Source organism: Vicugna pacos, chromosome 3, assembly GCF_048564905.1.
Source record: "Vicugna pacos chromosome 3, VicPac4, whole genome shotgun sequence".
NCBI classification, from domain to species: Eukaryota; Metazoa; Chordata; class Mammalia; order Artiodactyla; family Camelidae; genus Vicugna; species Vicugna pacos.
The window spans coordinates 37,081,651-37,107,825 of record NC_132989.1 but is presented as its reverse complement, the minus strand read 5'-3'; the positions used below and the strand labels follow the sequence as shown (position 1 = coordinate 37,107,825).

General features: G+C 32.5%; 1 protein-coding gene across 10 annotated transcripts in view; it reads left to right on the top strand.

Annotated features, from left to right (window-relative positions):
- Positions 1-26,175, top strand: part of LOC107034844 (protein FAM170A-like) — a 591,285-nt gene that overhangs the window by 272,787 nt on the left and 292,323 nt on the right. For 9 of the 10 annotated variants that reach the window (XM_072957842.1, XM_072957840.1, XM_072957841.1 and 6 more), the window contains 4 exons: positions 12,869-12,978; positions 14,776-14,889; positions 17,863-17,996; positions 24,554-24,641. The gene's annotated coding sequence lies outside the window, so the exon portion shown is untranslated. The remainder of the gene's footprint in view (positions 1-12,868; positions 12,979-14,775; positions 14,890-17,862; positions 17,997-24,553; positions 24,642-26,175) is intronic. The other variant, XM_072957853.1, reaches the window with a different exon arrangement.

The window sequence follows — 26,175 nt, the reverse complement described above, 5'->3', positions numbered from 1 at the left end:
AGTTCTGAGTAGCTGTTGTTAATCACAGGTGACACCAGAGGGAAGTCCATGAAGCAAAGGTGGTGTTCAAATGTCACTTAGGCTGAAGTCTTTTGTTTGTTTCCAGGCTCTTTCCATCCTTGAATTAAAGATATATATATATGGCACATCTTAATCCAGTTATCTGTCAGTGGGTTCTTGAGTTGCTTCTATGTCTTGGCTATGGTAAATAGTGCTGCTGTGAACATTGGGGTGCATGTATCTTTTCAAATTAGAATTTTCTCCAGATATATGCCCAGGAATGAGATTGCTAAGTGATGTAAGTCTAAGTAAAATAGGTCAGACAGAGAAAGACAAATATGATATCACTTATATGTGGAATCTAAAAGAATGACATGAACTTACAAAACAGAAACAAACTCACAGACATAGAAAACAAACTTATGGTTACCAGGGGAAAAAGACTTGGGGAAGGGATAAATTGGGAGTTTGCAATAGCAGATACAAAGTACTATATACAGAACAGATAAACAAGATCCAGCTGTATAACATAGGAAACTATTTTCTTATAATATCTTATAATAATATATAACCAAAAAGAATATGAAAATAATATATATGTATAACTGAATCACTATACTGTATACCAGAAACTAACAACATTGTAAATCAACTGTATTTCATTTAAAAAAATGAATAATTGAAACTTGAACTTGACTTTTTGAGGCAGTCATTATTTCCCTAAAAAATTACAAATAAAGGTAAGATCCCTTTATTACATTAGAATTTATGGAAATACGTAAACAAAATAAGATGTCCTGTGTTTAAACTATTTTTGAGAAGTTAAACTCTACAGTGCTTAAAATAAGTCAGAAAGTCAGGCTGGACAGAGGAAGTGCTAAAGAAAAAAAAATCAAAGAAATAGGTGAATATGATTAAATAGAGAAGCTATATTTTTAAAATTTCCACTCTCAAAATTGTGGATCTGAGAAGTACATTGCTAGTAATGTTTCTCTTACTTGCTCTATTACATTGGAAAAATTAAGAGCACTGTTAGTTGATTATCTTATGTGTTCCAACAAAATGGCTTTTATACTGCAGTTTATCAACTTTTTTCAAAAAATGAATTTTTTTGCCATATTTATACTATTATTTATATGCGTATATATGTGTGTGTATAAATATGTTTTTTCTCAGAGAGCAATTTCATAATGGATTTCAATTGTAATTGAAGTTTGTACAGAATTAGCTTTTAAGCTCAGTTATGATCTTGAAATGATCCTAAATCTTCCAGGGCTTAATGTATTCTAATCAAGGTTTCAGTTATTTGAAAAAAGAAGATTTGGACTTCTGAGAAGTCATTAAAAAAAATAGCAAAGATTGGAGCAACTACATTAACAGGAGTATTTAATAAAGGAAATGGAAAAAGTATTCACTGAGGTTTGCAATGTACCAGATTCTCTGCCAAGCACTGTTCATAGATTTTCTTACTATAATAATATTTTGTGTGGCATGATATTCTCATTTTGTATTATCCTTAAACAGAGAAAATAGTTTATTGTCATCACAAATTTCTAACTGGCAGATTACTGAAGTTGACACTGGAAGAGGCAATTTTTTTTATAGGAGTGAAGAGAGTGATTAAAGATTTTAAAAAAAATCCTTTGTGATGTAAAATCAAAATCACTGAGTAATTTGGTTTTATTTATTTAGACTTAGGGTAATGTTGCTGTCCCAAAAAAGTCTTATTCTTTTCAGATATGAAAAATTTTTCCTTTAATATTTCTATAATTTTTATTGAAGTATAATCAGTTACAGTGTGTCAGTTTCTGTTGAGCTTAATGTCCTAGTCATGCATATATATATACATATATTAATTTTCATATTCTTTTTTCATTAAAGATTATTACAAGGTATTGAATATAGTTCCCTGTGCTATACAGAAGAAATTTGTTTTTATCTATTTTTATATACAGTAGTTAATATTTGCAAATCTCGAACTCCCAGTTTATCCCTTCACACTCCCTTTCCCCCGATAACCCCGATTACTATGTCTGCAAGTCTGTTTCTTTTTTGTAGATGAGTTCTTTAGTGTCCTCTTTTTTCTTTTTTCTCTTTTTTTATTCCACACATGAGTGATATCATATGGTATTTTTCTTTCTCTTTCTAGCTTACTTCACTTAGAATGACAATCTCCAGGTCCACCCATGTTGACACAAATGGCATTATTTAATTCTTTTTATGGCCAAGTAGTATTCTATTGTATAAATATACACATGCCGAGTAGTCCTTTAGGTTGCTTCCATGTCTTGGCTATTGTATATAGTGCTACTTTGAACACTGGGTGCAAGTATCTTTTCAAATTAGTTTCCTCTGGGTATATGCCTAGGAGTGAGATTGTTGGATCATATGGTAAGTGTGTTTTTAGTCTTTTGAGGAATCTCCATACTGTTTTCCATAATGGCTGCACCAGACTACATTCCCACCAACAGTGTAGGAGAGTTCCCTTTTCTCCACAGCCTCTCCAGCATTTATTGTTTGTGGACTTTTGAATGACAGCCATTCTGACTGGTGTGAGGTGATAACCTCATTGTAGTTTTGATTAGCAGTTCTCTGATAATTAGGGATATTGAGCATTTTCTCATGTGCCTATTGGCCGTTTGTATGTCTTAATTGGAGAATCACTTATTTAGGTCTTCTGCCCATTTTTGGATTGGATTATTTGTTTTTTTCTTACTGAGTTTTATGAGGTGTTTATATATTCTGGGAATTAAACCTTTGTTAGTTGCATCATTTACAAATATTTTCTCCCATTCCATAGGTTGTCATTTTGTTTTGCTTATAATTTCCTTTGCTGTGCAAAAGCATATGAGTTTAATTAGGTTCCATTAGTGTATTTTAGGTTTATTTCTGTTGCCTGGGTAGACTGCCCTAGGAGAACATTGCTAAGATTTATGTCAGAAAATGTTTTGCTTATGTTTTCTTCTAGAAGGTTCACATTGTCTTAAGCAGAATTTCATGGTATTGGTATAATATTTGTATGTATAACTGGATGCAGGTGTTCCATCATATCTCTTCTATTCTGCTGAACCACAGATCTTGGATTCAGATTATGTCAGACATTAATTAATTTGTTTAACATGTGGTGGCTTATGTTTTTTTCTCTTGTTTTTCAGCTTCTTTGTCTCTAAAATGGAGGTAACAATACTACCAATTTCATAGAAGAGTTATTGATATTAACATAAGCTAAAGTTTATAAAACCCTTTGAAGAGTTCTTGATGAAGAGTAAACAGTACAAATAATAGCTTATTAGTATCATTATTGCCTACTGATTTTTTAAAACTTCAGAGCTGTCTAATGCTATCCTTTACGATATTTTCTCACTAAAATTAGCGTTCAGAGTCTAAATAATTGAACATTCAGATGCCAAATCACTTCCAATGTAGCTCATCTTTTTTCTCTTCCAGGTAGTAATGAGCAGATAATTGGAGATATTTAAATGTATTTTAAGCCATTGAAAACAATAAAAGCATGAAAAGGTGCCAAGTAATTGAACTGAATGGTCAAACGTATTTTTCCTGTTAAAAAAGTCTTTTATAGTAAATATGAGATCTCAGTAACAGCACCATCAGCAATGATTTATGGCAAAGGAATTGTAGCCTAACAGAGCCAGAGTTTGTATTAAAAAAAAAAAAAGATAAAGACATTGAAATTATATTCTAAGCAACATCTATTCTACTCTAGAATAGGACAGATACGGAATCAACCAACATTTTCTTATTCACTCTCACAGGTAGGGAGAACTGAGTATTGTTATGTTCATTCAGCATTGCAGAAATAGTGATATATAAGACAAAGTTCCCTTTGTTTCTTGTAGCTTACATTTCAGAAGAAAGATGAACAAAATAACCATACAAATAAAATATAAAAATCAGATTGAAATAAATTATATATAGGAATTTTTAAAATTAGGATAGACTGATAAGTAGTGATTGGATAATCCCTTTATACTGGAAGGTCAGAAACCCCCTGCTAAGAGATACCATTTAAGCTGATGTCTAAAATATATTAAAGAGTCATAAATGAAATTTGGAAGTTTTTTTTCTCTATGAAGTTAATTAGGGAGAAATTCAAAGACTTCTTTTCTATAAAACCCTTTGCCTCTTAAGGAAAATAAGTAAGTATATTTAGTTAGTTAAAAATCATTTACTTTCAACTGTTTTCATTGTGAGTCTTATCTATGTAAATAAAATAGATTATTTCCTTCTTGAAAGAGGAAATCCACACGAGGCACTAACCATGCTGTATAAGGTATTCAGATGATAAAACAAGAGCCCAATTTTTTTCCTACCCTTTCTTTTCTAATTTTGAGGTTGTGGGGTGAGTATTCTAAATTTACATTTAATTATGGGATATGTATACATATGTTCCATCACACTATTAATTGTTCAAACAATAAAAAGCTCTTGAAGACAGTAAAACAGTATCTACAGGTTGAATTACTTAATAATTTTCTTACCCGTTTAATCTTCACTAGTTCTGAAGATGTTTGCAAGAACTATCAAAAATTTTTCAGGGTATATTAGATCTAATCTAAGTAACTATGAAAGGAAATAATTACATGCTCTGAAAGGGCAGAAATATAGAAGAATCTGTTGTTAAAATGTGATGTAACTATTGTTATAAAAAAAAAAGTTTCACTGGCATAACTCAGTCTCCTGCTGGAAACATAGAATTATTCCACATTAAAATCCAGTGCTATCCTGAATCTTTGGCTGAATTAAACTAAGAGATCAGTGAGAAGCTCTATAGACTTTGACTAAAGAATTAAAACATGAGTTCTTTAACATAGAGAATAATGTGTGAAATGAAGCTAATATGTGGGAAGGAAATTTTCAAATGTTACACGGAAGAAATTATTCCTGGTATGTCCTGGGGCTAAATTTCTGTATAATGTACATTTAAATATGATTCAGAGCAAATATTTAATGATTAGGACTTTTACAAAGCCATTATACATATGACACTTTGCCCTCATCATTTCGAAGAAATTTTGTTTACTTGGAAACTTACAGCAATGATGAGTTTGAATGCTGCACTGCATATGCTACTGGTGAGGATTATTTGAGCCAAGACACAATTTGTCTGATTGTGGGTCTCAAATGCAAGATGGTATATGCCTTGCCTGAATGTTTTTTCTTCATTATCTTTAAATTATTTGATTTAAGAATACCATTAGTTAAGAAAAAAAAAAACGCTGTATCTGCAAAGGTTCGCACTTTCTGTACTTGAACAGTTAATTCAGACTCTTTTACACTGTTTTTACATCATATTTTGGCTGAAGTCCCAGAAAATGTATTGTTAATACATATTACATTTGGGATACATGACTGACACTTTTTAAATTAGTACTTAATAGAAAAATTATGAATGTTGGGCCTATGGAGATGTTCTGTGTGTATGAGTGTGTGTCTGTATGTGTTTGAAAGAATATGTGTGTGTAAGTGTGTGTAAAGTGTGTGTGTGTTTGTGAAATTCAGTGTAGAGTGGTGACTAATAACAGGAATCCAAACCCTGGATCTGAAACATCTGCATGAGTTAGTGAATCTCTTTAACTATGAGTATACTCATCTGTAAAATGGGGATAAAATAGTGCATATATATATATATGTACATATAATTGAATTATTATAAGTGCTAAATGAGGTAATATAAATAGGTCATTCAGTACTAATCATGGAACAAATTAAGCCTGAATAAGAGTCAACTATTATTACCATTTTTAATAGATAATATTTGTAAAGCAAAATAAATTCACCTAATTTTTCAATTTCTGTTGTTCTTATTCAGAGTAGATTTAAAGGCTGGTTTTTATAAACATATTTTTACTAATGGACTAATTGTTATTAAAAATATAATAATTCCTAGAAATGTACAATCTCGTGAGACTGAATCAGAAAGGAATACAAAATATAAATAGACCAATTACCAGTAGTGAAATTGAATTGATAATAAAAAGACTCCCAAAGAACAGAATTCCAGAAGCAGGTGGTTTCACGTGTGAATTTTGTCTACATTTAAAGAATTAAGGGCTATCCTTCTCAAACTCTTTCAAAATATTGAAGAGGAAGATAAACTTCCAGTTTGTGAAGCCAGTATTACACTGATAGCAAAACCAGACAAGGATATCACAGGAAGGAAGGAAGGGAGGAAAGGAAAGGGAAGAGAAGGGAAGGGAAGGGGAAAGGGAAGGCAAGGGAAGGGAAGGAAAGGAGAAAATTATAGGCCAGTATCACTGATGAAGGTAGATGCAAAAATCCTCAACAAAATATTAGCAAACCAAATTCAGCCATACATTAGAAGGTTCAGAAACCATGATCAAGTGAGATTTATACCAGGGATACAAGGATGGATACAAGGATCTACAAATCAGTCAGTGTGCTACACCACACTAGCAAATTGAAGAATAAAAATACTACCATCATCTCAATAAATGCAGAATACCTTTGTCAATTTAACTTTCGACCAAAAACTCTCTATAAAGTTAGTATAGAGGGCACTTACTTCAACATAATAAAGGCCATATATGACAAACCTATAGCCACATCATATTCAATAGTGAAAAGCATTTCCCCTAAGATTAAGACAAGTATTCCCATTCTTGCCATTTCTGTTACATATATTATATAATATTGTAAGTCCTAGCCACAGCAACCAGGCCAAAAAAGAAAAGTAATCAAATGAATCCAAATTAGGAAGAAGTAAAATTGTCACTATTAGCTGATGACATACCATATACAGAAAATCCTAAACATACCAGAAAAATTATTAGAATTAATAAATGAATTCAATAAAGTTATAGGATAGAAAATTAATACACATAAATCTGTTGCATTTCTGTACACTAACAACAAATTATCAGAAAAAGAGATTAAGGAAACATTCCAATTTACAGTTGCATCAAAGAGAATAAAACACCTCAGAATATGTATAACGCAGGAGGTTAAAAAAAACCTGTATTCAGAAAACTATATGACTCCAGTGAAAGAAATTGAAAATGATACAAACAAATGGAAAGATATATCATGCTTATGGACTGGAAAAATTAATACTGTTAAAATGATCATACTACCCAAGACAATCTACAGATTCAGTCAAATTCCATCAGAATTACAATGACACATTTCAGAGACCTAACAAGGAATTTTATATTTGTATGGAAAACAGAAGACCCTGAATAATCAAAACACTTCTTAAACTTTTTATTGAAGTATAGCATTGAAGTATATACAATGTTGTGTTACTTTCTGGTGTATAGCATAGTGATTTTGTTATATATATTTTTTAAAATTATATTTTATTTTAAGATACTGAATATAGTTCCCTCTGCTATACAGTAGACCTTGTTGTTTTTCTGTTTTATATATAGTAGTTAGTATCTGAAAATCCCAAACTCCTAATTTATCCCTCCCCCACCTTTCACCTTTGGTAACCATAAGTTTGTTTTGTATATTTATGTTTCTGTTTCTGTTTTGTAAGTAAGTTCATTTGTGTCATTTTTTTTTTTTTAGATTCCAAATGTAAGTGATATATTTGTCTTTCTCTGGCTTATTTTACGTGGTATGATAACCTCTAAGTCCATCCATGTTGCTACAAATGGCATTATTTCATTCTTTTTATGAGTGAGTAGTATCCCATTGTATATATATACCACATCTTCTTTATCAAGTCATCTGTTGATGAACATTCAGGTTATTTCCATGCCATGACTATTGTAAATAGTGCTGATAGAAACATTGTGATGCATGTATCTTTTTGAATTAGAGTTTCCTCTGTACGTATGCCCAGGAGTGGGATTGCTGAATCTTATGGTCAGTCTGTCTTTAGTTTTTTAAGGAATCTCCATACTGTTCTCTGTAGTGATTGCACCAGATTGCATTCCCAACAGTGTAGGAGGGTTCCCTTTTCTCCACACCCTGTCCAGGATTTATCATTTGTGGACTTTTTAATGATGGCTATTCTGATTGGTGTGAAGTGTTTTGATTTGCACTTCTCTGATAATTATGATATTGAGCACCTTTTATGTGCCTATGGGCCATCTATATGCCTTCATTTGAGAAATGTTTAGGTCTTCTGTCCTTTTTTTTTATTAGATTGTTTGGGGTTTTTTTTGTTACTGAGTTGTATGAGCTTTTTGTGTATTCTGGAAATTAAGATCTTGTCAGTCACAGCATTTGCAAATATTTTCTCCCATTTTGTAGGTTATATTTTCATTTGTTTGTGATCTCCTTTGTTAGGCAATAGCTTATAAGTTTAATTTGGTCCCATTTGTTTGTTTTTGCTTTTATTTCTATTGCCTGGGTTGACTGCCCTAGGAGAACATTGCTACAATTTATATCAGAGAATCTTTTGACTATGTTCTCTTCTAGGAGTTTTATTGTGTCTTGTCTTATGTTTACGTCTTTAAGCCATTTTGAGATTATTTTTTGTGTATGCTGTAAGGGAATGTTCTAACTTCATTGATTTACATGCAGCTGTCCAGGTTTCCAAACACCAGTTGTCAAAGAGACTGTTTTTTTGCACTGTATATTCTTGCCTCATTTCTTGAAGATTAATTGATTGTAGATGTGTGGGTTTATTTCCAGGCTCTCTATTCTGATCCACATGTCTGTTTTTGTGCCGATACCACACTCTTTTGATTATTGTAGTATTTGTAGTATTGTCTGAACTCTGGGAGAGTTATACCTCCAGCTTCATTCCTCTCCCTTAGTACTACTTTAGCAATTCTGGGTCTTTTGTGATTATATATAAATTTTAAGGTTTTTTTCCCTAGTTCCATGAAAAATGTCCTGAGTAATCTGAAAGAGATCACATTAAATCCATAGATTGCTTTGGGCAGTATTTAACAACATTAATTCTTCCAATCCAAGAACATGGGATATCTTTCCATTTCTTTAAATCATTTTTAATTTCCTTAATCAGTGTTGTATAGTTCTCTACATGTAAGTCTTTCACCTTCTTGGTTAGGTTTATTGCTAAGTATTTTATTTTTTGATTCAAGTTTAAATGGATTTTTTAAACTTTCCTTTTCTGGTATTTCATTGTTAATGTAAAGAAATACATTTCTTTCTGTATGTTACTCTGATTTCTGTATGTTAATCTTGTATCCGGCTACCTTGCTGAATTCTTTTATCTGCTCTAGTAGTGTTTGTGTGGAATCTTTAGGGTTTTCTATATGAAGTTATCATATCATCTGCATATAGTGACATATTTACCTCCTCCCTTCCTTTTATTTCTTTTCCTTGTTTAATTGATATGGCTAGAACTTCCAGTACTATGTTGAATCAAAGTAGTGACAGTGGGCATCCTTGTCTTGTTCCAGATTTTAATAGGAAGGCTTTTGACTTTTCACCATTGTGTATTATGCTGGCTGTGGGTTTGTCATAAATAGCTTTTATTGTGTTGAGATATGTCTCCTCTATACCCACTTTCATAAGAGTTTTTATCATGAATGGATGTTGAATTTTAGCAAATGTTTTCTCTGCATCTGTTGGGTTATCTTGTAATTTTTGTCCTTTCTTTTATTGAAGTGGTGTATCACATTGATTGACTGATAATGTTGAAGCATCCTTATGACCCTAGGATGAATTCAGCGTAATCATAGTGTATGATCTTTGTTATGTGTTGTTGGACAAAACAATCTTGAGAAAGAACAAACTGTAGGTATTATGTTCCTGATTGCAAACTATACTACACAGCTACAGTAATCAAATCAGTATGGTACTGACACAAATACAGACATGTAAACCAGTGGAACAGGATAGAGAGCCCGAAAATAAACCCTCACTTCTATGAGCAATTAAACTGTAACATATCTGTATATACAGATATAGATATATTATTAAAATAATAAAATTTTAGCCTAAGAAAGAAAATAATACAAATACTATTGAAACTGGCTCTTTGTCATCCATGATTACCACTATTTAGTCCCGTATTTATCATTTCCTTGATTTTCATTACATTTTGCTAGACGTGGTTTTAGCCGTAAACAATGTATTAGTCCTGTATATTTCAGATCTTTTATAAATAGAATCATATTTTAGTTGTGCACATTCCTTTTTCATGAAAAGTTACCTTCTTGAGATTTATTCAGTTTTATACGTGCAGCCAGGTCATACACTATCACTAGATTGTGGTATAATATAACCAGATGCATTGTCAGATTAAAGGAAATAAATCATACATACCCTAACAAAAACCTTTTATACATTTATTTTTAAAACTAACAGTACAAGAAAACCTTTCTAATTCAATAAAAGGTATCTACAAATGCTTACTCTTTAGTTTTGTGATATGTAAAATCATTCCTTTAATAAGTAAGACAGAAGAATTCTTCTATGAGCCTCTTCAAAATTATACTGAAGAACATACACAGTGCAATAAGACAAAAAATATATATAAAACAGAACAAAAGTACAGTTACAATTTTACTCATACTTTTCCAACAATTTTTATCACTTTTTTTAGTTTTCTTTTTTCTTTTCTTATTGGGCTTCTTTTGAATTTATTCTTCTCATTCTTCTTTTCCTCTTACATTGTTTTGGAAGTTATACTTTCTGTCACTTTAGTTATTCTTGGAATTTAAGCATGCATTTTAATTTGGTATTTAAAATTAAGCACTTAACCATGTCTAAGTTTGGGCAACATGTTTACATTCTTCTCAAGATATATAAGGCCCTATGAAAGCTTTATCTGTGACCACTCATTTTCTTTAATCTATAATTAAGTTATGTCTAGTAAGGTTTATGGTTTCTATTTTACTTTATATTTCTTTTTAGGTATCATTTACAATCATAGTTTGCTTGGATGTAGTTTCTTGGCTCACATTTTTCTTGTATCTCAGAACTTCTTCATCAAAGGATTTTCCTCTTCCTTAAGTATGTTCGGACATTCTTTTAGCTAAATCTGTTGCTAGTAAACTTCCTTAGCTTTTGTTTGTCTAAAAATACAGTCACTTAACAGTCATTTTGGAAGTTGTTTCACTAGGAATATAACTCTGTATGGAAGGCTGTGTTTGAAATCACAGTCCTGTGTATTCTGGCTTTTTGCTTTATTTTAGAATCTCTGCTATCAGGCTACTTGTCATTTTGTGGATTATCTGTCTTTTCTATCTGATAGCATTTAATGTTTCCTCTGTACAGTTAGTGCTGGTACTTTTGTCTTAAACTAAGTTTTTATTTCATTTCATTATCTCATTTGGGATTTATCAGACTTAACAAATCTAAGACTGGTATCTTTAAGCAATTCTAAGCATGTTTTAGGCATTATCATTCTAATATTGCCTCTTTTATATTCCTTTTATTTTTCCCTTCTGAAAATCTTATTAGACATATGGCATAAAGTCTCAAACTCTCTCAGCACTATTACCCTCTTTTATTTGGTTTCATCTCTCTTTGTGCCTCTGTCTGGATAATTTCCAATTTGTTAACAAATTCACACATATTCTAAGTTGTTTATCCTGCACAACTTTCTAGTTCATGGGATTTCTAATTTAAACAGTACATATTTAATTTTTACAGTTTCATTGTGTTCTTTCTCAAATGAGATGGCTGATTTTTGATGCTTGTTCATTCATGAAACATTCTCAATCTTCCTTTAGTTCTTTTAGCATATTTAAAAGCCTTTTTAAAGACCTATTATATCTGATCACTTTAATATATATGCAGTTTCCTATATAAAAATCTGATATTTGTTTTGCTACTAGTATGTCAGTGAGCTGTGTTTTTTCATGTATTTATTAATTCTTGATAGTTTCTGAACTCATCAGCAGAACTTAACTGTTCTGGAACTTAATATTTTGGTAATTATTTCAGTATCTAGGGTTCATTTCTCCAAATAAGATTTTCATCTCTGCCAGCTATGTAGGGACAGTACCAATACAGACCAATCAAAATTGTTCCATCACTTCTGTTTTGGCTTTTGTTGCTGGTTTTTGGCTTGTTTTGTTTTGTTGGTTTGTTTTAAATACATATGGAGTGAATTCTAGCCCTTAATAGGAGTGCAAGTAGATCAGTGGTTGGGTTTTCTCAGACATGTTTTTTTTTTTTTCTTTTGTTGTGTTCTACTGGATCCAGGTCTGAGACATGTGAATATGTCCATTAACTGTGAATTAGCTTTTTGTTTTATTCCATGACATAGCCACCTCTGTAGATCTGTGCTTCATGGTAAATTCCTTAGCTGGGCAAACTCTCTAGGGTGAATCACAGTTTATCTCCTGGCTTATGATACAGTTTTAGTCCTATTAACTCCAAATCCTAGGTTCACTCAAATGAAAGCCAGCTCCACTGCTCTCTTGGAATTCCTATTTTCTCATGGTTTCAATACTCTAGTATTTATCCTAGTTGCCCCCAACTCATCCATGCATTGTAAAAATGTTTTTGATATTTTATCCAGGCTTGTAGATATTTTATTTTGAGGATATTTTTCAGCTATATCTAATACATAATATTTATGGGGAAATCTGTTGTCTTTACTGAAAATTTCAAAAGGATGTTGAAGACAGAGGACTACCATACATTTTGCAGGGATGACCACAGACTTTATTATTAGACATGTTTCTTCTCGTGCTCTCACTCTCCCCACACCACAGGTTCTCAGCTGAGTATGTGGGTAGAATTAATTGTCAAAGTGGCCAAAGATGAGGCCAGGAGGCGATAATAGGAATATATGAGGGGCATTTATATATAAATCGATCTTTAGTGTATTCTTTTAAATGCAAAATATTATTTTTAAACAAATGGTTTCTACTGTATGAATAAAGAAGTGATGCCTTATATGTGGATAGTGTTGTAGTTATTAATTTTCACTCTTATTCTCTGTGACCAGTAAATTGGAATCGAATGAAAAGCAAAGTATTGCAGATTCTCAGCTGAGTGAGTGGGTAGAATTAACTGACACTGATCATTAATGACACCAGGAGGTCATAATAAGAACAGGTAAGATGAATTTCTTGCAGACATATGCCCTTTGTAAAAATAAACTTATGAGTTTTTAAATTTATTCAGAGAAAAAAAGGGAGTCTTTAATATCAAGCATAAAAGCCTGAGCATCTGAGAGTTTTATCTGTGAGCATTAAGATGTGTTTGGAGTTATGTCAGGGAATTGACTTCTACAAAATGCTTTGATACAGAATGGAAAGGATTTGATTGGAGAGGATTTGAAAATACAATTTATAACACATGGAACCTATTTTATTAAATATAAAAGGAATCTTAACATCAGGAATCTTCAGGGGTTTTTTTCCTCATGATTCTAGAGTATGGGTATTGAAAGTTTCTATTTATCACAAAAAGGAAAATTTAAGTATACATTGCTCAGAGAGTACTATTTTTAATGAGAAATGTAGTAACAAAACTCTACAATGATTAAATGTCGATTACAGATGATGATTATATCACTCATATTAACAGAAAAAAATAAATATCCTGAAATTTAATTCTACCTTTACAATGAAAAATGCAATCTCATGGGAGTCCTTTATACTTTTCCAAAGACACTTTCTAAGTGTCCAGGATTTTTTACTAACAGTAAATTTGGCACTCCAGTCACTGTAAATTCTCCCTCGAGGGCTTTTAAAGATATGGATTAGAGAGTTCCTTTGGCATTAGGTAAATAACAGGTGGTGATGTCTAACAGATTAAGTGGCAGCCTCTCAACCATTTACTTCTGCCATTACTGAGAGTGGCAGGGAGTTTATAACTGCTTCTGTGGAACAGGACCCCTCTACCAAGAAGGGCAGGGCCTGGCTTGCTGCTGTAGATGAATGACAAGGCACTGGGCCAAGTCTCCTCCCACTCACTCAGGGTCCTTGAGCTTTCTGCTCTCCTCCCCTGGTTTGTGTTGCTCTCTCCTACTGGCTCTACAGATGGGCCTGGATAGAAGGACAGGCTCCTCAAATGCTCCAAATTATTTGCTGGAACATCTGACAGAAATTAGTACTATGACCTCACCCCTGGAATCAATGAGGAGCAGGCATGCCCCAGTATAGGGAAGCCATGAGGATTTTGTCCATCTTCACAACTGTCAGTGAAACACCAATTATAGTAACACAATATAAATATATATTTTTTCTTAGTAAAGATTATTCCTAAAAATTGATTACAATCTGTTACAATCTTTTGCAAAAAAATAGTTTTACAATTTTAGACACAGAAAATCAAAGTAGTTTTATAGCTAAATTAATTTGATTTTAGCTAAACTAGCATTATAAATAAATCTAGATAATGTAGACAATTGTTTTTCTTTAAATCAGAATATCTGAGAGGCTGACTTTGTTACAATCTTTAATTGAAGCTATATAGATGTTACAGTACTATGAACTCATAAAATTAAGATCAATTGGATAAAAAGAAAATCTAATTTATGTAAGTATTTTGAAAATTATATAAAGAAGAGGTGCTAAACTATACTAGCACAGACCCAGTTTAGTATCAGTTTATAAATTTTAAAACTCAGTAAATTAATCTGGACTGTAATTAGGATGCCAACTCTTGAATACTAGTGCAAAAAATTGGTTGAAAGTATTTGAAGAAATTTTATCTGATAAAGATGAACAAGGTGTTAAATCACTCATAGAAAATTCATACTCATCAGTCAGGCTGTCAGGAATTCTGTAGCCTTACCCTGTGTTCCATTGTTCTTTGGGTTTTCCTGAAGTATGGGATTGCTTGTCTTTTCTTCCCGTGTCACACATGTCCCCATCACCATGTTGTGTCCCTGTTTTGTCTCCCCAGAGTGGTGTGAGGCCAAAAGATGAGGCCCAGTATTCTGTGCTACCTTGACCTGTGTGAAATGAAGGCATCAAATGGTCTAAATTGCAAGTTCATGTCTCCATTATGCTCCCACATGTAAGGTCCATTCTAAAACAACCTCCTTATCAAGCAGATCAAGTGCAATTTCCGTTTACTCCCAAGTAGAGGGGTTCAGTTTTCTGCCAACCCACAGAATTATTCAAACAGATCAACCATATCTTCCCACAGGAACCAGGGGTTCCCCCCACCAGTCTCTTGATCCTAGAAGGCTTGCCTCCCCCAGCCCCTGCGTGTTCACTGTGTTCCCAGATGTAACCCCCATGTGGCTCCATGGTAGGCTATGTCCTTCTCCCCAAGACTCTGATTATATGTAATTAATCAACTGCTGTTGATCTCATCTGTCAATGCTGGGTGTTGTGTGTTTGGTCATCCCCATAATCCTAGAGTAAGTATCCCTCCTTCATCAAATGTATGAATAGGAAGCAATTAAAACACCCATGCATTCTTTGGCTACACATCCTTGATGCCAAGTTCTAGTTCTTCCCTTTAAAAGAAATCTTCCTCATACAGTGTAGACCAGTATCATTGTTGTCTCCCATCTTAACTTCAGTTCCATGCCCCTAATTTCAGCCCCTCTTATATAGTGGTCTGTCTCACCAGACATTGTGTCTCCATCCTGCATGAGCTCGTAATGCCTTTAGGCTGGTCACTAGGTCTGTTGCTGCTCTGTCTGCACAGTCCTGTAAACTAAACATTTAGGCAGAAGGTGTAGAACCAAATTGATTTGGGAATAATAAAGCCAGATGGTTTATTTCTTCCCCTGGACTTCACCTTCACTTCTAATCTGGGCCATCTCTTTTATTAATCTTGTTTATAGATCATGAGTAAAATGAGTATATATTCCCCATGACTACTAGAAAAAAAATTCTGGAAAGTATGTTCCGTTGATAGTTACATTATTTTTGAATATTGAGGATAGAATAGTTTAATATTGTATGTTGATAACTCATTTCATTATTGTTTTCAGTTTTTTCTCTAAACACTATTTTGGTTCTCTCGTTGGCTCCAGATCTCCCACCTTAATTGTATGCAAACACTAAGCTGAATTTCTGAATTACAGCTATTCTTTTCTACATAGTTTCTCAGTAGGAACCGACCATGTGTTAAGTCTTACCTCTTAGTTTATAGGGAGGGGCCCCAACCTCTTCCTGAAACAGTAGTTCCATATTTATGTTATGCATAGATTTACGAAGGGATGTAACACTATTAGCTAAAAAATCATTTCAAATTTAACACGTATTTTCTTTTATATAGCTTGTTTCCAAATATCTATATTTTAAACAAGAATATAATCATGCCACTAGTTACTTAGTTTAAAACCTTAGAGTCTTTTTAAAAAATTATTTCCCTTTTGTTTTTGCATAATCACACAACTAGTAAGACTTACTGGAGCAAATACAAAGACTGGACTGACGAGATAACAAGAATTCTGTATGGAAGAGATGGTTCTTTAGTGGCTTCCCAAATAGTTATCAGAAGGGGAACATGTATTTTATATATTACATGTAGTGTTCCCATTCACCCACATTTGATGGTTGTTATGAGCAAATAGAAACCAGTTACAATTTTTTGTGTTAGTTTCTGTTCTCAAGCTTACTTGACGATATTGTTCATGAAGTAGTTTTCATCAAATGTGAAAGTAATTTTCATAAGCTCCCATCTCCCTAAAATTAATTATGCCTTAAAGAGAAGTAGTTACTATATATAAAAATGCTTATTAATAAAATAGAAAAAAATAATAAGCATGCATTTTGTTTGAAATTTTGAAATGACTGGGAAAAATGTTCATACAATCACTCTTGGTATCCTTTTAGTCTTTTTTACTGGTGATCAGGGAACTAGTTGTCAACAGTAAAGCATGGATAGAATATGGACAAATTTAAAATGGAACAATGCTGTATCTGTGAAATGCAATTTAACGCATGAAATTATTTCACTAGCTTGCCTTCTGAGAAGCAAACACAGAAGTATAGACACAAATATGCCAATGGGATACTTTATTTATAAGACTGGCAAATCTCCTTAAGTGTCTCACAGATGGATCTCAAAAGAAACCTAATGATTTAACGTGGTTTGATTGGGATACGTTTGCAGCAGTGTTTCCATATATCAGATGTGATTTGTGTTTGCCCTTTAGTAGTGAGAAGTATCTGCAACACGTAAACTACATGATAAACTTTGCCTTGCTCTGAGGTTAAACATACACTTCAATGCAAGTTAATTTAATAAAGTCTTATGTAAAATATGGCTTTCTACAGGTAGGCGTCATTAAGGACACCTGTTCCCCATGATTATCTGGAGATAATTAGTAGAGTAAGGTGTTATTTGCTGTGGAGCATTAACTTTAGTTTTTACTTTTTAATTGAATTATGGACTTTAGTAATGTATTTTCTGTAAGGAAAACAAGACAGACATATTGGAAGGAAATAGACAGACCTATTTAAGGAAATAGAAAAACAAGACAAACCTATTTAAAGGAAGTATCTATCAAAAATTTTAGGAATATTAAGAATGACAAAGATAAACACAAGAAAATTGAATCAAAGAACATGACCTAAATATATGTTTTTAATTTACTTTGGATTACTGATGTTACAATTGAATAAAAAATGGCGACTGGATTTGAGAATTCCCTGAGCAGGCAAAACCCTTTTAGCTGCATAAGCAAAACTGTTTTATTTCATGAACAGAAGCAAAACTTAGGTCATTCCTTGTAAAAGCCTCTGACAATCGTAAGAGAAAACTTATGTAATATTCCTAAAAATGGTAAGAGATCGTTTTATCTGATCCCTTGCTCTCTGGAAAGCCCCACTGTAGTGGCCACTGTAAGGGTGAACAACTTCTTCGTTTTCACTTTATAAAGCATCCTGTAACTTCATGCCCCAGAGGTCACATCAGTTTTTATTTCTGAAGGCTTCCAATTCACAAACTGTTCTTACATGCATGATAAATCTTACTATTATTCCTTAATTTGATGGTTTTTTTTTGCTATTTCTGAATTTTCAACAGGTCCTGTCTTTAGAAGTAAGATTTAAAGACGACCCCGTCCCCCCAGCCAATGACTGAGGATAGCGAGCACCCAGGTGCCTGTACCCACAGAGCCCACTAAGTCACGGCCTTCTTACCAACTCCGGAATCTGAGGGTAAGTCTTTCTTGGATTTGAATTCCACTCTCCTTGTGTTTAGAGTTCTCTGACTTTATTTTCATACCTGTATTTTGTTTGTTGAAGGTTCTTGGTATGCCACCCTATTCTGTCCTAAAGGGGTCGGGTAGTGAGAAACCCATGAGTCCCTGTGTCTTGACACAGCTATTTGAAAACAGGGTCCTTCAAAGTTAAGATGTGTAAGGATTTGGAAGGGTTAATCACTATATATAAAAACAGATAAAAAGCAAATTTCTTATATATAGCACAGGGAACTGTATTCAATATCTTGTAATAACCTTTAATGAAAAAGAATATGAAAAAGAATATATGTATGTGTGTATATACACACACACACACACATATATATATATATGTATGCATGACTGGTACATTATGCTGTACACTAGAAATTGACACACTGTAAGTGACTATACCTCAACTGAAAAAGAAAAAAGATGTCAAGGGACTCTAAAGACAAAGATGGGTGCCACCTGGTCTAAAACTCTTTCTCCATCTCTTTGAAAAACAGCTTCTTGGAGGTATATCTGCCATGTACCAGAATCTTGTGCCTGTTTAAAAAATGGGTGAACTTTTGGATAATTTGGAATTACAGTGGCCACTTTGGGGAAACTTTAACCTTAAGGCGCACCCTTGATAAGAGAGATCTCAAACCTCTAGGAGATGCTGTGGAATGCAGTCTTTGGTATGCAGAAACTTCTAAAAGACAAATGACTCCAAAAATAGTTTCTCTTTAAAGAAATCCATATATCATGTGAATAAAAACTTCAGTAAAAATATTTGGCCATCTGAGGAGGTAACCGTAACTTAGTCCATCTGCCATAAACCCAATTTGGTTTCAGCTATTCTGTTGAGTTTTGCATTATTGTACCTGAAACATGGTTAAAATTTTAAAATGAAAACTATGAGATCTCTGTGTCTATATGTTTATGTGTATCTATGTATGTTTTTATATCATGTATAAATTATATTTTAAATCAGTTCTATTTAATTGGCTTAAAAATAAGGGCTTATCTAAATTCAGTATTCCTAAAACTCAAACAGAGAAACTAACCTAAATATCAAATGCACATGATCTGGAATAATCTTTGATAAATAAAAGCTAATTTAAGTTTGTTGGTTTAAAAATAAGGCTTGTCTTCAAAATTCTCAGTATTAAATGTAATGTGAACATACAACTTTTTCTACCTGAATTTTCTAGTCAAATAAGCTCATGTGATCTCTATGTTACAAAATTTATGAACATAAAAAAATACTTTAAGATGATTGTTAGCAGTTTGATGTCTATTCTAAGCATTAGTGTTAGAAATAAGTAATTTAAATAAATGTAAGAAAGGTAAAATTTATACTAAATTAAACTAAATAATGGATATTCATTGAATATCTAGATTATTCCCAAATAAGATAATTTACTGAGACATTAATTGCTGAACATAAGTTTAAATTTGTCTACCTTTGACTTTTTGATTTTTCATGGAGAAACAAAAGATGTGTGGGTCTATGAATAAATACATTTATGCCATGTGAAAAGTTGTATTATAAAAGACATGTCTCTAAAAAGTGTAAGTTTTATAATACACATATGCTAATCTACTATAGGATGCTAATATAGGATAGCTCACAATTGCCTGCTCCCTAGCTTTCATTGGCAAATAAAGATTATTAATAGTTAAATTATATAATCAATATGTAAGAGTACAACTACTATAAACAATAAGAGTGAAGGGAAACCACTTTGTACACAAGGTATGGGAAGAAAATAGGTTGTGTATATATATATATATATATGAAGAGTATGCAAGGAATATGTGATGGGTTTTTGTTAAGGAAAAAGAGACTAGTGTTGTCTAAAACAAAATGACTGGTTGTTCCAAAATAAAAAAGGAAAAGAATAAGACAGAAGTTAAATGGGTTCAGAAAGCTGTGGATGATTCATGAGAAAGAAATTTTATGTTTGAGGTCAAGGTTGGCTAAATTAAATAGGTTTATTTATAAGGGTTTTAAAAATGAGATTCAATAATGTCTTGTACAAAATAAGTTTAATTGTCTTTTAATTTAGATTGTAAAGAGAGGTTTTTTGGGTTGTTTTGTTTGTTTGTTTTTTTGGCTTTTAATATAATCTTCCCAGGAAATAAATATCCTATGTTTTAGAAAACATAGGTGTGCCTTATGCACATTTTCATTATCAGGTCTTCGGTTACTTAAAAAAACCTTATCTTTTAAATATTAAAAGAGCTAAGGTTTTTTACAGCTATGTAACTTTTCTGTATTTGCCTTTGGTATCTTTCATCATCATTTTGATTGAATGGATAGCTAAGTATTGTTTTACAGTAACTTAGGTTCCTATTTGATCAAGGTTTAAACTTTTTGATGTTTTTAACAAGTTTTCCCAAATCAAATTCTGAGTGAAGTTTTTGACCTTAAAGTAACCGTGGGATTTTCCAGAGGGTCTCCGGGAGGTCCTAAGAGTTGCTCTCTCACCTTATAAAAAGAGAAATGTTATTTTATTTAGACTTAATTGACACATTAAATTGTGTGAGAAATGTCAAATAAAAAGTAATACTTAAACTTCTTAGGTAACATTTATATGGCATATATATTATTAAAATGAATGATTCCAAATTATATAAAATTCCTAAAAATATGATATGTCATAGTGTATTGTTATGAATCATAATCAGTTATTATTGTACAGTACTGAATATCACAAAAATAAAAATTTGATGGTCAGTTGCATCATTTTTTTGGTGGACTCTCACCAGCTCTTAAACCATGACTATTTTTAACTATTTTTGTCACTCACAGTTATTGTTTTACTCTTTATTCTTCTCTCAAAGCATTTCTATTCAACTACAGGCTGAAATTCTTTATCTTCAGAGATCCATGGAAAAGACCCTGACAAATACTCTAGAATATAGGCTTCTGATAACTTTAAATTCATATCCTTGACTAGAATAAGAATTTCTAAACTCTGTGGAAAACTGATTGATTCATAAAGCTGCTAACCCATGATCAAGCAGAACAAGAATTAATTATAAGAGACTGAGCTCATAAAACTGATTATAATTTTTATGACTTTGAGACATTGCTGGTTCTTTTTTTATTGATTTATAATCATTTTACTGTGTTGTGTCAAATTCCAGTGTAGTGCACAATTTTTCAGTTATACATGAACATATATATATTCATTGTCACATTTTTTTCTCTGTGAGCTACCATAAGATCTTGTGTATATTTCCCTGTGCTATACAGGGTAATCTTGTTTATCTGTTCTACAATTTTGAAATCATGTCTATCCCTTCCCACCCTCCGCTGGTTCTTTAATGTTTTATTTTTCATATTTAAACGGCCTCCTTTTCTCCTCTTCTTTAAGCTACCTATAACTTACAACAATTTGATAAAGTATACGTTTGTAAATTAAAGTTGAAACGTTGATCTTTTTCTCCTGATCCCTCCAGAAGTCAGAAACTCTTAAGTATTCTTCTTTGTCATGACAGTATATGTATTTCCATAAATTCAATAAGAATCTATTCTCCTTATAACAAGACACTGTTAGACAAGATTTTAGCTTGGCTTCTTAGCCTAGATAGATTTTAAAGATCTAATCTGAGATTTCTTATTACTAAATAATTTTAAAGAAATGGAGTTGACTTTATGGAGCCAATAAAGCTCCCTGGATATTACCAAAGCTTTGACTAAAATGTCATATTTGAGAATATGCTTAAAATTACTATTCTTACTATATTTATATAAATAATCTAAATTTATAGTAAGAATAGACTTAATTTATAAACATTGTTTTCATTGCAATTATCTTTGATAAAAATGGGATAATTAGGGGAAAAAATGTTTCAGAAAAAAAGTATAGTGTACCCATTATCAGATTTAATTCTGTTAATTGTCTTTGAGGTTTTGATATCTACTTTTAAACTTCAGAGAAATCAACACAGTAGATCATGGATGAAAAAACCTTATGCTTATTGCTGTATGAGTCACTCAAGAAAGTTCAACAGAACACCTGGTAATATCATCAAAGACAGTCAAATTGCAAACAAGGAAAATCCCTCAGGTTGAAACTGCCATCCTCATTCTACCCAAAGATGCTTTGAACTCAAATCCAGAAATGTTCTCAACTGGCTGTTCTCCAAACTCAGAAACTGAGTTTATAATTTACTCAAATTATTAACCTTTTTAAAAAAATTCATAGAAATGCCTCTTATTAAATTACCTGATTGCCTACATCACATGGAGGCCTAATTTTGGTGGAAGCTCACCTGCAACACTACTTCCTGAAAGAAAACATCTTCATGTTCATCTTGTCCTAAGTAATCATGAGGATATGTGATTACTGAGACATCATGTTCGGCCTACATAAATCACTCAACAAAAAAAGAAAAGAAAAAGAAACACAGTTGTACATTCTTCTAAAAAAAAAAAAAGGAAGGTTGGCTTAGAAAGGTAAAACCTGAATTTGATTGTAGCTCATTTGATTTATTTGATTGGTTAAATCTTGGCTTCTGGGAATCTCTGCTCTGGAGAAATTTTTCATCTTTAGCTGTTTTTCTCCTTAGATTCATCATATTAACCTTTGTAGTGCGCTATATCCTCTCAAAGGTTTTAAGTGCCTTTTGGCAGCTACTCGCATGTCAAATAACATCCATCAGGATTAGACAACCTGGAAGAACTCAGTGATTTGACTTCTCATGTACGTGATTACAATGCAACTATTGGAACAGTGACTACCTGAGCCTCCAGCCTGACAACTTAACTACCAGAAACAACGAATATGAAATTCATTGGCATCAACCGTGATGACCGATAGAAACACTCCACTAGTTGAACCAGAGATGTAATTCAATATGAAGGTTTACTAATAATTTCAAAGATATAAGTGATTTTTAAAAGAAAATTTCATGTATATAAAATAAATGCAAAGTAGAACAAAATGTAATTTCACAGCTAGTAAAATGGCAATGATTAGATCATTGAGAGGAGAGAAATAGACCCTCTCCAACACTTTTGGTGAAAATGAAAATTGGTACAAAGTATACAGGGTAACTTTTACTGTATCTTTCAAATTTTTAAATTTTCATACTCTTTCATATAAAATTTACCATGTAGGAATCCATATTATGAATATAAATACAGTGGAGCACAGTGGTGTGTGTATAAGTATGCTCAAAGCAACATAAGAAGAGAAACATAGAAAATACGTATCTGTATTAGAGTATTTCATTCGGTTAAGATACACTCAAATAATGGAAAACTATACAAGTTTTAAAAAGGAAAATAACTTATATGTATCTGTGTATCTATATCTATCAACTATGACTAAATACTGAGCTTTAATTTTAAAATCCTTGCAATAAATTATGTATAATATAATACTTCAAGTGTATGAGCTAAAATAAAGGAGAGATTTCTTGTATAAAGTAAAGGTGGTTGAGGGTCACCATATTCTGTACTCTAAAATTTTTCAGTAGGAATACATTATCCTTATAATGATAAAAAAATGTTGAAACAATTTAAAGTGAAGAAATCATTTAATTGAAGAATCTTTGTAAATAAACAAAATAAAGCAAATGGAGACAGATAACAAAAATCCAAATTTAATAAATCAGATAAGCAGTGAAAATAAAAAGCCTAAAAGTTTTCTCTGAAAATACTAATAAAAGAACAAGTAATAGGCATAAAAGCAAATGAATAAAGTTGGAGGTGGTGATATTAGAACAAAGAAGAATATTACAGTAAATGAACCAATATTTATTTGTAGTTGCAGACACACTGGTACTAACATTTGTAAATTTGCCTCTGTGTTTGTTTATAGTGAACAGGAGATGCTCTCCTTTATAGACAATATTCCTAAGATATGAAGCACTCATAAATATTTTAACATACATCCTGAAGAGTCAGGAATGTTAAAGTTGAGTCATTTGGGGAATTGAAGGTTCAGAACTGTACGATCAGTACCTGATACTAGTTTTTAGTTTGAGACACAGGAAAACTGCATTTTAATTCCAGAAAACTCAAATCTCAGCAAATTCTGAATTACGTATAAATACAATGTGCCGGAAAAGAAAAACTTTTTCAGAACAGTTCTCATTTTGTTCTATTTGTAATGAATGCAGTTATTCAGTCCACACATAGCTATGTCAGTTCAGCCTTTATCAGTCGCTCAGCAGGGGAAGTAGGCACTCCAAGGGTGAGTCTCATCCTGAACAATATCTGTATGTAACCCAGATGTTGAATCTCAGACAAACTGGCTGGAACACAGAGGACAGATGCAACTAGATTCATCTGGGATCCAGCAACTGAAATATAATTTCCCAAGGTGGCAATGGTCCAGGTCAGGATGAGCAAAGTAAAAGATAATATAAAAAATTTGTAGTAGTTACATGATTTTGTTTGAATAGGTTTTAGGGAACCCGTTTCGTCAGTAACATAAAGCATATTAAGGCTTCTAATGAGAGGCTGAACAAGATTAGTACTAGAGCAAGTTTGGAGACCTGATATTAGTGTAACCATGTTTATTCTAGCTCACTCTGGACCAACTGGCCGAAAAATGTATGGAAGAAGCAGGGATCCTGAGCATCAGAGCTGTACTCCCTGAGGAAATATCTGAAGGTATGTCTAGGACAATATTATAGATTTTAGTTATTAATGTTTTATATGGGGAAATATAATTAAGAGTTGTTAAGACTAATGTATCATCAACACTAATTCCTTGCTACTCCGAAGACCATCAGCTTTGCCATTGTCTGAGAGCCTGATGGATATGCAGAATCTATGGTCTAACCCCACTAAACAAATCAGAATCTGAAATATTAAAACTTGCCCAGGTGATGCGTATGCATATCAAAGTTGGAGAAGCACAGTCCTTATGCACCTCATACAGAGCAAGTATTTGGTCCACATCACAAAAGTTTTTGAAGCATTTGCTCTTTATTTTTCATTCATTTGTCAGCAAGTAATTAAATCTCAAAGACCAGCTCAATCTGCAAGGATAGAAATCATTAACAGTAGTACAGGCCAGAGTTCTCCTTCTAACTCCTGTCTTTCCCAAACGTACAAAAGGGATCTTCTGATGAAATAGTTGCATCCCTTTTCCCATTTCAGCTGGTGGTGATACTGGGTTTAGACATGCATATGCTATGATTTGTGGCAATATTGTTTTTTCTTCCTGATTCTCAGAAGAGGTGATGTTTTGTTTGCTGATTACTTGGTTTGGAAAATACTCTGCTGTTGGATGTATGTGTCAGGTTTCCTCATCACTATTGGAGCCATTTTCAAGAAAATTGGTTTATAGTCTGATTTAGCAAAAATCAGGAGGTGTTAATATGCTTTCCTTGGTCAGAACCATTTTGTCAATATGGCAATATGGGTCTCTTGTACTACAAGAGTAAAGTACTGTGTAGAATCTTCAGGGAAGGTGACCTTGACCTATAAATGATAATAATGAAGATAGTGCCCACAACCTTGACTATATTCAGTTACGTTATTATTGGTGCATGTTCTTACAAAGTAGTCAAAGGTCTTGAGGCAAGATAAGCAACTTCTTTAGCTGTCCATAATCATTTTGTAAGGATGTAATCCAGTTTTTCTGGGGCAATCCTCATCCTTTTGGGGGCAAAAGTTATTTTTTCAGAACATACAAAATTTGGTAGTTACAGTTTTTTGTCATTTGTTCTTTAACACCTCATTCCTTTTCTCAACTTCTCTCAGACTTTGAGAGTGATGATTACAGTGCTGAATTTCTTACATTTTTGCATGTTATTTACTATGTGAATGATGACTAAGCTCCTTCTTACTAGAAATAGAAACAGGGTATTTAAATGGGTAATTAAAGCATTTAAAATTTCTTGTTTGGGTTTTTGTTTTGGCAACTGTGATATAATAAAGTCTTCTGTAAGAATAAACACTTAGTAAATTTGTACAGTAAGTATACATTTGATGTACCATATTCATATCCATTTACCTTGGGATATTTTACAACATCCATTTGTAAATTTAGAAAAGGCACCAAAGGATGGAACTTGTAGCCTTTAATTGCAGCATAAGCTATTTGCTGGAAATGTCTTCATGAAAAAAAAAAGAAAAAGCCCTGATTTATAATCTGTATTATTTTCTGATTTATGTGGTGTAAATATTTCACTGTGGC